Raw genomic sequence first — 11,197 nt, forward strand, 5'->3', positions numbered from 1 at the left:
CTCATCACTTTTTCTTTTACTTCCTGATATGTTAGAAAGCTGAAATTTAACATAGGTATTCTTCAAGTAGGAAATAGGAAAACTACATAATTAGAATTTTAATAAACCTCCCCTAAGGGCATGAAAAGGGGGTTGACATAATGATGTCATTACCGATATGTAGCTTGCGTTGCGTGAATGATAAGGCCTAAATGGACAATCGGATCCAAATTTGGATTGCACCTCCAGTGGGTAGAATTTGATAAACTACAAAAATGTTCTGGTCACTTTTTACTTTATCTGCTATGGGTGCCTCTCAGGTAACGCCAAGAACCATGGATTAATATTTACTTGCATTAAGACATCTCAAATTTCTCTACAGATACCAAATTTATCTACCAAATTTTTAACACTCATTTAATTTTACAACCGTGAAAATCATTAACTCCCCTGCGAAGAACAGATACTTCAGAACAGCTAGTACAATAATAAAATCCCTTTGAATTGCCACAGTGTGAGTTGAGCTGTGAATTTTAAATTATATTGTTCCATTTATTTGTACTGTTCTGGCGCACTGTACACCTGTGCTTTACTTATTCATGTACATAATATGATAAAAGCCCTTTTAATTGCCACAGTAATCTGAATTGAAAAATGGATAACAATTACTTTAGAGAAGAGCAACCAAATATTATCACTGCAGCCGCTACCACCAGTCATTTTGATGATACTAGTCTAGGAAAAAAACACAATTTGGAGGCACTTGTACAAACTAACTTTACATTACTTAAGCTGCCCACCCTGCAGTGTGTGCTCTAGAAAGAGTTTTCAGCACAGTCGTGAACCTTGTCAGCAATTGGTGTAGGAGGCTACGTCCTCAAACTGTGGAAAAGATGATGTTCATCAAAATGAACTGCAAATTCTATGAGGAAGTCTTCTGTATTGGTGAATTCCAGCGGGCATGAATTGATATTGTGTGAGGATGATGTACACACTGATGAGGACAAGTATGAGGATGGTAGTGGTGATGACATATTGTCACTACAGAGTTGTTAGTTTAGCTGCCTTAAGCCCATTGGTAGCTTGTTTTGTGAGAGTACTAACAAACCAAACACTTCAGCCACAAAAGTGTCAGTACCCGTGCTTGGTCTGGTAAGCTGCGCATGCCCTTTTTAATATCCAGCATAAGGATAGATGGGAGGGTCCAAGGACAATTCCAGCTTGCACTACTTTTCATTTCTGCCACTGCTATGTGACAAAGTTTCATAGATGTGCTATAGATAGCTGTGTGTGTTTGTTCTGCTGCTCTTTTGCTTTGTAACCAGCCAGTTGGTTGCAGACATTAGCCTAAACTGGATGAAAACATTATTGTGAGCTCTGGGGTAATCAAAAGTGTCTAAAAATTACTGTAAATTAATGTTATTAAGTTAGTAATACTGTAGGACAAAAAAAAGTCCAAATTATTTAATTTGAGCTTTTTTTTGTAATTTTTTTAGAAAAATACAAATAACTCTCATCGCTCTCATGGGTGTCCCCCCCACGACCTCCACTATCAGCTCTAGACCTTATATGGAGATTCAATTTCATTGCTTAAACCACAGAGACCTAAACATCAAGTTCCTGAGTAGACTACAGTTCAACAACATGGCTCACTCCACTCTACCCATCCTGGAATATTCATTATTTTTGTTTATTGGCCTTAGCAACTCTTATATAGAGACTTTATATCATACTGTATTTGTCTAATTTTGACCGATCTCCTATGATTTGGTCCACCCTGATCCCCCCACAAGCTATTCAACTGATAACTGTTTTGCTAGTTCTAGTTTCTTCAGCTACCCATTTGACTTATACTGTAGCTGGTACTTGTTATTTTAGCACTATTGCTAGCCTGCAGTTTGCACTTTATTGTTTTGTGTTACTTGTTGTATGCTAAATGTACACTACTTACTCCCATTTTCTTTTCTTCCCTAAACTTAAATTTGACTTTTACTCATCTTACTTTATTGTTTACTTTTCTTCTTTCTCCCTCGCTACTCTATCTTTCCTGCACTTGGACGAGTGGTACTGAGGATTCTGTTATGTTTAGCTACTTTACTTTTTATCTTTCACCTTTGATGCTGCTCTTGGCTCCCCTGGGTTGGGTTTCCTTTAGAATTATTTTGGTGTTTGGCCACCACCCCCAGCACCCTTTTTCTTTTCTGTTGTTTTTTACTATAACGATTTCAAGTACCACTAGTCCTTATTGGGTTATTTGATTTAAAGGTTTTAGTCTTTCTATGCTACGTCTAACTCCATTCTCTTATGTTCTTTTCATTCCTTCTTTATAACATCTTTCTCTTTCCTTTATCATCCCCTTCTACCTTCATGGAGGGCTGTCCTCACTTCTACTCACACATCTGGAGCTCATACAGTTGCTACTAGCACTTCTGTTTCCCTAAGTTGACAATGGCTTTTCATTCTTCATTAATATAAACAGCCTGAACTTGGCCAAAAATAAACCCCTCTTGTTCTGAGGGTCTGTCACCAAGATTGGTCTGACATTGTACTGATGCAAGAAACACACCTGTCAGGCGCTCGCTCTTAGCTGCAGGGTAGGCATTTCATGCCAACATCCTTTGCATCAGTTCCATGCATAAAAAGGGGTGCTGCTATTCTAATTTATAATTCCATTCTGCTTACTGCTCTCTCTTTCTTGTTCTGGAAAGGTCACTACTTGATAGTTGTCGGTGCTATAAGCTCTGAGACAGTCACCCTTGTCCTCTTTTTATGCTCTTTGCCAGGGCCAAGGCCCATTTAAAAAAAAAAAAATTGACACATTTGATGTGTTGCACTGGGCTATTTAATTCTTAGTGGGGATTTCAATTTTATTATCGACCCATCCCTGGATGAATCTGGTTGCTTGTCTAAGAATGTTCCCCAATATTCCTCTCTCAGGTTCTCCTAAAAATTCTCAGGGTGGCTTTCTTTCTTTGATACTTGGCTCTATAAGCACTCATCAACCAAATAGTACACTTAATATTCAGCTCCCAATCATGCTCTTTGTTTCACAGTCCCTAATGTGCATGGTCATTTACACCAGTCAACAGCAATGTAAACCTAAATAAGTCTTCCCCTTGGTCTTAATGCTGGCACCTTGACAACACTGTCTTGTTAACCTACTTTGCCCATCAGGAGATTAAACATGCTATCAAGTACTATTTTGAATGCTGAAGAAGAGGTGGCCCATGGCATTATCTGGGAGGCTCACAAGACAACAAGCAGGGGAAAACTAATTAGCAGTGCCTGTACTCTAATAAAAAAGAAAAAAAAATTGTGAGATCTCTTCCCTTGAATCCATAAAGACTTCAATGATACTGTAGCACCAACTAATATCTTCAGTGAACCTTGCTGGTCAGATTGATGCTTTTAAAGGCCAATTTAACACCTCTCTCTCTTGAAAAACAGGCAGTACTCTGAAGAAGTTGCAGAAATGTTTTTACGATGCGTTTGATAAAGCAGACTCCATATTGGGGAATAATCTTTGTCAGAAACAAGAACTCAGTCTGATTCGTAAGATTAACCACACAACAGGCCTTACTTCATTTGAAACTTTACAGTTTGTAGAGGAGTTTCCGTCTTATTCCCAATCTCATTCTCTGTACAATCTATCTGGTCAGTCAGCCTGCACTGTGATCCCCCCAGATAAATCTGATCATTTTCTCCACTCCGGGCTTGCATGAGCGACTGCAGCCTGTGAATTTCGCAGCAACCGGTTGTAGCTAAGCAACCAGACTCTTGCGAACTTCCACTCCCTGGCCGCCCTATAGGGACAGAGGGGACTGGTGGTACGTGCAGCGGGACAGCTGCACAGTATATTTAATTAATGGAGGCTTACCGGGGCTGTGTGTGTGTGATTGGTTCTTGCTCCCTATATATCCTGTGTCTGCCTCTCACTCCTTGCTGGTCATAGTGCCTCACAGCGGGAGCCCTTGTCTCTTTGTATAAGAGTTTATTTATTTATTTATTAACAGTTTCTTATATAGCGCAGAAAATTCCATTTTACAATTGGAACTAACAATGATATAACAAAACAATGATATAACAAAACTGGGTTATAACAAACATTCATAGAGGTAGGAAGGCCCTGCTCGCAAGCTTACAATCTATAGGGAAATAGGCATGTATACACAAGGATAGGTGCTATATATTGCATAGTTGTCTAACAGATTGCAAAGGTTCTTGGTGGGCTGTATGATATTGTCATATAGCAATGATGAACCGGGGTCGAGAGGAAGGATGAGAAGACATGTGAGGATATGTGTGGACTGTGCAGAGTGGATGCAATCTGATAGGAAGGTTTATGAAAGTTATGTGGGCGGTTCTGGAATTTGATATGCTTGCCTGAAGAGGTGAGTTTTCAGTAGAGATGAGCGGGTTCGGTTTCTTTGAATCCGAACCCGCACGAACTTCACTTTTTTTTTCACGGGTCCGAGCGACTCGGATCTTCCCGCCTTGCTCGGTTAACCCGAGCGCGCCCGAACGTCATCATGACGCTGTCGGATTCTCGCGAGACTCGGATTCTATATAAGGAGCCGCGCGTCGCCGCCATTTTCACACGTGCATTGAGATTGATAGGGAGAGGACGTGGCTGGCGTCCTCTCCATTTAGATTAGATTTAGAAGAGAGAGAGAGAGAGAGATTGCTGTGATACTGTAGATTAGAAGAGAGTGCAGAGTGCAGACAGAGTTTAGTGACTGACGACCACAGTGACCAGTGACCACCAGAGACAGTGCAGTTGTTTGTTTTATTTAATATATCCGTTCTCTGCCTGAAAAAAACGATACACAGTCACACAGTGACTCAGTCTGTGTGCACTGCTCAGCCCAGTGTGCTGCACATCAATGTATTGTATATAAAGCTTATAATTGTGGGGGAGACTGGGGAGCACTGCAGGTTGTTATAGCAGGAGCCAGGAGTACATGATAAATAATATTATATTAAAATTAAACAGTGCACACTTTTGCTGCAGGAGTGCCACTGCCAGTGTGACTAGTGGTGACCAGTGCCTGACCACCAGTATATTAGTAGTATTGTATACTATCTCTTTATCAACCAGTCTATATTAGCAGCAGACACAGTACAGTGCGGTAGTTCACGGCTGTGGCTACCTCTGTGTCGGCACTCGGCAGGCAGTCCGTCCATCCATAATTGTATTATATACCACCTAACCGTGGTTTTTTTTTTCTTTCTTTATACCGTCGTCATAGTCATACTAGTTGTTACGAGTATACTACTATCTCTTTATCAACCAGTGTACAGTGCGGTAGTTCACGGCTGTGGCTACCTCTGTGTCGGAACTCGGCAGGCAGTCCGTCCATCCATAATTGTATTATAATATATACCACCTAACCGTGGTTTTTTTTTCGTTCTTTATACCGTCGTCATACTAGTTGTTACGAGTATACTACTATCTCTTTATCAACCAGTGTACAGTGCGGTAGTTCACGGCTGTGGCTACCTCTGTGTCGGAACTCGGCAGGCAGTCCGTCCATCCATAATTGTATTATAATATATACCACCTAACCGTGGGTTTTTTTTCGTTCTTTATACCGTCGTCATACTAGTTGTTACGAGTATACTACTATCTCTTTATCAACCAGTGTACAGTGCGGTAGTTCACGGCTGTGGCTACCTCTGTGTCGGCACTCGGCAGGCAGTCCGTCCAACCATAATTGTATTATATACCACCTAACCGTGGTTTTTTTTTCATTCTTTATACCGTCGTCATACTAGTTGTTACGAGTATACTACTATCTCTTTATCAACCAGTGTACAGTGCGGTAGTTCACGGCTGTGGCTACCTCTGTGTCGGCACTCGGCAGGCAGTCCGTCCAACCATAATTGTATTATATACCACCTAACCGTGTTTTTTTTTTCATTCTTTATACCGTCGTCATACTAGTTGTTACGAGTATACTACTATCTCTTTATCAACCAGTGTACAGTGCGGTAGTTCACGGCTGTGGCTACCTCTGTGTCGGCACTCGGCAGCCCGTCCATAATTGTATATACCAGTGACCTAACCGTGGTTTTTTTTTCTTTGTTTATACATACATACTAGTTACGAGTATACTATCTCTTTATCAACCAGTCTATATATTAGCAGCAGACACAGTACAGTGCGGTAGTTCACGGCTGTGGCTACCTCTGTGTCGGCACTCGGCAGCCCGTCCATAATTGTATATACCACCTAACCGTGGTTTTTTTTTCTTTCTTTATACATACATACTAGTTACGAGTATACTATCTCTTTATCAACCAGTCTATATATTAGCAGCAGACACAGTACAGTGCGGTAGTTCACGGCTGTGGCTACCTCTGTGTCGGCACTCCGCAGCCCGTCCATAATTGTATATACCAGTGACCTAACCGTGGTTTTTTTTTCTTTCTTTATACATACATACTAGTTACGAGTATACTATCTCTTTATCAACCAGTCTATATATTAGCAGCAGACACAGTACAGTGCGGTAGTTCACGGCTGTGGCTACCTCTGTGTCGGCACTCGGCAGCCCGTCCATAATTGTATACTAGTATCCAATCCATCCATCTGCATTGTTTACCTGAGGTGCCTTTTAGTTGTGCCTATTAAAATATGGAGAACAAAAATGTTGAGGTTCCAAAATTAGGGAAAGATCAAGATCCACTTCCACCTCGTGCTGAAGCTGCTGCCACTAGTCATGGCCGAGACGATGAAATGCCAGCAACGTCGTCTGCCAAGGCCGATGCCCAATGGCATAGTACAGAGCATGTCAAAACCAAAACACCAAATATCAGTAAAAAAAGGACTCCAAAACCTAAAATAAAATTGTCGGAGGAGAAGCGTAAACTTGCCAATATGCCATTTACCACACGGAGTGGCAAGGAACGGCTGAGGCCCTGGCCTATGTTCATGGCTAGTGGTTCAGCTTCACATGAGGATGGAAGCACTCAGCCTCTCGCTAGAAAACTGAAAAGACTCAAGCTGGCAAAAGCACCGCAAAGAACTGTGCGTTCTTTGAAATCCCAAATCCACAAGGAGAGTCCAATTGTGTCGGTTGCGATGCCTGACCTTCCCAACACTGGACGTGAAGAGCATGCGCCTTCCACCACTTGCACGCCCCCTGCAAGTGCTGGAAGGAGCACCCGCAGTCCAGTTCCTGATAGTCAGATTGAAGATGTCAGTGTTGAAGTACACCAGGATGAGGAGGATATGGGTGTTGCTGGCGCTGGGGAGGAAATTGACCAGGAGGATTCTGATGGTGAGGTGGTTTGTTTAAGTCAGGCACCCGGGGAGACACCTGTTGTCCGTGGGAGGAATATGGCCGTTGACATGCCAGGTGAAAATACCAAAAAAATCAGCTCTTCGGTGTGGAGGTATTTCACCAGAAATGCGGACAACAGGTGTCAAGCCGTGTGTTCCCTTTGTCAAGCTGTAATAAGTAGGGGTAAGGACGTTAACCACCTCGGAACATCCTCCCTTATACGTCACCTGCAGCGCATTCATAATAAGTCAGTGACAAGTTCAAAAACTTTGGGTGACAGCGGAAGCAGTCCACTGACCAGTAAATCCCTTCCTCTTGTAACCAAGCTCACGCAAACCACCCCACCAACTCCCTCAGTGTCAATTTCCTCCTTCCCCAGGAATGCCAATAGTCCTGCAGGCCATGTCACTGGCAAGTCTGACGAGTCCTCTCCTGCCTGGGATTCCTCCGATGCATCCTTGCGTGTAACGCCTACTGCTGCTGGCGCTGCTGTTGTTGCCGCTGGGAGTCGATGGTCATCCCAGAGGGGAAGTCGTAAGCCCACTTGTACTACTTCCAGTAAGCAATTGACTGTTCAACAGTCCTTTGCGAGGAAGATGAAATATCACAGCAGTCATCCTACTGCAAAGCGGATAACTGAGTCCTTGACAACTATGTTGGTGTTAGACGTGCGTCCGGTATCCGCCGTTAGTTCACAGGGAACTAGACAATTTATTGAGGCAGTGTGCCCCCGTTACCAAATACCATCTAGGTTCCACTTCTCTAGGCAGGCGATACCGAGAATGTACACGGACGTCAGAAAAAGACTCACCAGTCTCCTAAAAAATGCAGTTGTACCCAATGTCCACTTAACCACGGACATGTGGACAAGTGGAGCAGGGCAGGGTCAGGACTATATGACTGTGACAGCCCACTGGGTAGATGTATGGACTCCCGCCGCAAGAACAGCAGCGGCGGCACCAGTAGCAGCATCTCGCAAACGCCAACTCTTTCCTAGGCAGGCTACGCTTTGTATCACCGCTTTCCAGAATACGCACACAGCTGAAAACCTCTTACGGCAACTGAGGAAGATCATCGCGGAATGGCTTACACCAATTGGACTCTCCTGTGGATTTGTGGCATCGGACAACGCCAGCAATATTGTGTGTGCATTAAATATGGGCAAATTCCAGCACGTCCCATGTTTTGCACATACCTTGAATTTGGTGGTGCAGAATTTTTAAAAAAACGACAGGGGCGTGCAAGAGATGCTGTCGGTGGCCAGAAAAATTGCGGGACACTTTCGGCGTACAGGCACCACGTACAGAAGACTGGAGCACCACCAAAAACTACTGAACCTGCCCTGCCATCAACTGAAGCAAGAAGTGGTAACGAGGTGGAATTCAACCCTCTATATGCTTCAGAGGTTGGAGGAGCAGCAAAAGGCCATTCAAGCCTATACAATTGAGCACGATATAGGAGATGGAATGCACCTGTCTCAAGTGCAGTGGAGAATGATTTCAACGTTGTGCAAGGTTCTGATGCCCTTTGAACTTGCCACACGTGAAGTCAGTTCAGACACTGCCAGCCTGAGTCAGGTCATTCCCCTCATCAGGCTTTTGCAGAAGAAGCTGGAGGCACTGAAGAAGGAGCTAAAAGGGAGCGATTCCGCTAGGCATGTGGGACTTGTGGATGCAGCCCTTAATTCGCTTAACAAGGATTCACGGGTGGTCAATCTGTTGAAATCAGAGCACTACATTTTGGCCACCGTGCTCGATCCTAGATTTAAAGCCTACCTTGGATCTCTCTTTCCGGCAGACACAGGTCTGCTGGGGTTGAAAGACCTGCTGGTGACAAAATTGTCAAGTCAAGCGGAACGCGACCTGTCAACATCTCCTCCTTCACATTCTCCCGCAACTGGGGGTGCGAGGAAAAGGCTCAGAATTCCGAGCCCACCCGCTGGCGGTGATGCAGGGCAGTCTGGAGCGACTGCTGATGCTGACATCTGGTCCGGACTGAAGGACCTGACAACGATTACGGACATGTCGTCTACTGTCACTGCATATGATTCTCTCAACATTGATAGAATGGTGGAGGATTATATGAGTGACCGCATCCAAGTAGGCACGTCACACAGTCCGTACTTATACTGGCAGGAAAAAGAGGCAATTTGGAGGCCCTTGCACAAACTGGCTTTATTCTACCTAAGTTGCCCTCCCACAAGTGTGTACTCCGAAAGAGTGTTTAGTGCCGCCGCTCACCTTGTCAGCAATCGGCGTACGAGGTTACATCCAGAAAATGTGGAGAAGATGATGTTCATTAAAATGAATTATAATCAATTCCTCCGCGGAGACATTGACCAGCAGCAATTGCCTCCACAAAGTACACAGGGAGCTGAGATGGTGGATTCCAGTGGGGACGAATTGATAATCTGTGAGGAGGGGGATGTACACGGTGATATATCGGAGGGTGAAGATGAGGTGGACATCTTGCCTCTGTAGAGCCAGTTTGTGCAAGGAGAGATTAATTGCTTCTTTTTTGGGGGGGGTCCAAACCAACCCGTCATATCAGTCACAGTCGTGTGGCAGACCCTGTCACTGAAATGATGGGTTGGTTAAAGTGTGCATGTCCTGTTTTGTTTATACAACATAAGGGTGGGTGGGAGGGCCCAAGGATAATTCCATCTTGCACCTCTTTTTTCTTTTCTTTTTCTTTGCATCATGTGCTGATTGGGGAGGGTTTTTTGGAAGGGACATCCTGCGTGACACTGCAGTGCCACTCCTAAATGGGCCCGGTGTTTGTGTCGGCCACTAGGGTCGCTAATCTTACTCACACAGTCAGCTACCTCATTGCGCCTCTTTTTTTCTTTGCGTCATGTGCTGTTTGGGGAGGGTTTTTTGGAAGGGACATCCTGCGTGACACTGCAGTGCCACTCCTAGATGGGCCCGGTGTTTGTGTCGGCCACTAGGGTCGCTAATCTTACTCACACAGCTACCTCATTGCGCCTCTTTTTTTCTTTGCGTCATGTGCTGTTTGGGGAGGGTTTTTTGGAAGGGACATCCTGCGTGACACTGCAGTGCCACTCCTAGATGGGCCCGGTGTTTGTGTCGGCCACTAGGGTCGCTAATCTTACTCACACAGTCAGCTACCTCATTGCGCCTCTTTTTTTCTTTGCGTCATGTGCTGTTTGGGGAGGGTTTTTTGGAAGGGCCATCCTGCGTGACACTGCAGTGCCACTCCTAGATGGGCCCGGTGTTTGTGTCGGCCACTAGGGTCGCTAATCTTACTCACACAGTCAGCTACCTCATTGCGCCTCTTTTTTTCTTTGCGTCATGTGCTGTTTGGGGAGGGTTTTTTGGAAGGGCCATCCTGCGTGACACTGCAGTGCCACTCCTAGATGGGCCCGGTGTTTGTGTCGGCCACTAGGGTCGCTAATCTTACTCACACAGCTACCTCATTGCGCCTCTTTTTTTCTTTGCGTCATGTGCTGTTTGGGGAGGGTTTTTTGGAAGGGACATTCTGCGTGACACTGCAGTGCCACTCCTAGATGGGCCCGGTGTTTGTGTCGGCCACTAGGGTCGCTTATCTTACTCACACAGCGACCTCGGTGCAAATTTTAGGACTAAAAATAATATTGTGAGGTGTGAGGTATTCAGAATAGACTGAAAATGAGTGTAAATTATGGTTTTTGAGGTTAATAATACTTTGGGATCAAAATGACCCCCAAATTCTATGATTTAAGCTGTTTTTTAGTGTTTTTGGAAAAAAACACCCGAATCCAAAACACACCCGAATCCGACAAAAATAATTCGGTGAGGTTTTGCCAAAACGCGTTCGAACCCAAAACACGGCCGCGGAACCGAACCCAAAACCAAAACACAAAACCCGAAAAATTTCAGGCGCTCATCTCTAGTTTTCAGGGAACGCTTCAAGGTTTGGAGACTAGAGGAGAG

Source organism: Pseudophryne corroboree, chromosome 2, assembly GCF_028390025.1.
Source record: "Pseudophryne corroboree isolate aPseCor3 chromosome 2, aPseCor3.hap2, whole genome shotgun sequence".
NCBI lineage: Eukaryota > Metazoa > Chordata > Amphibia > Anura > Myobatrachidae > Pseudophryne > Pseudophryne corroboree.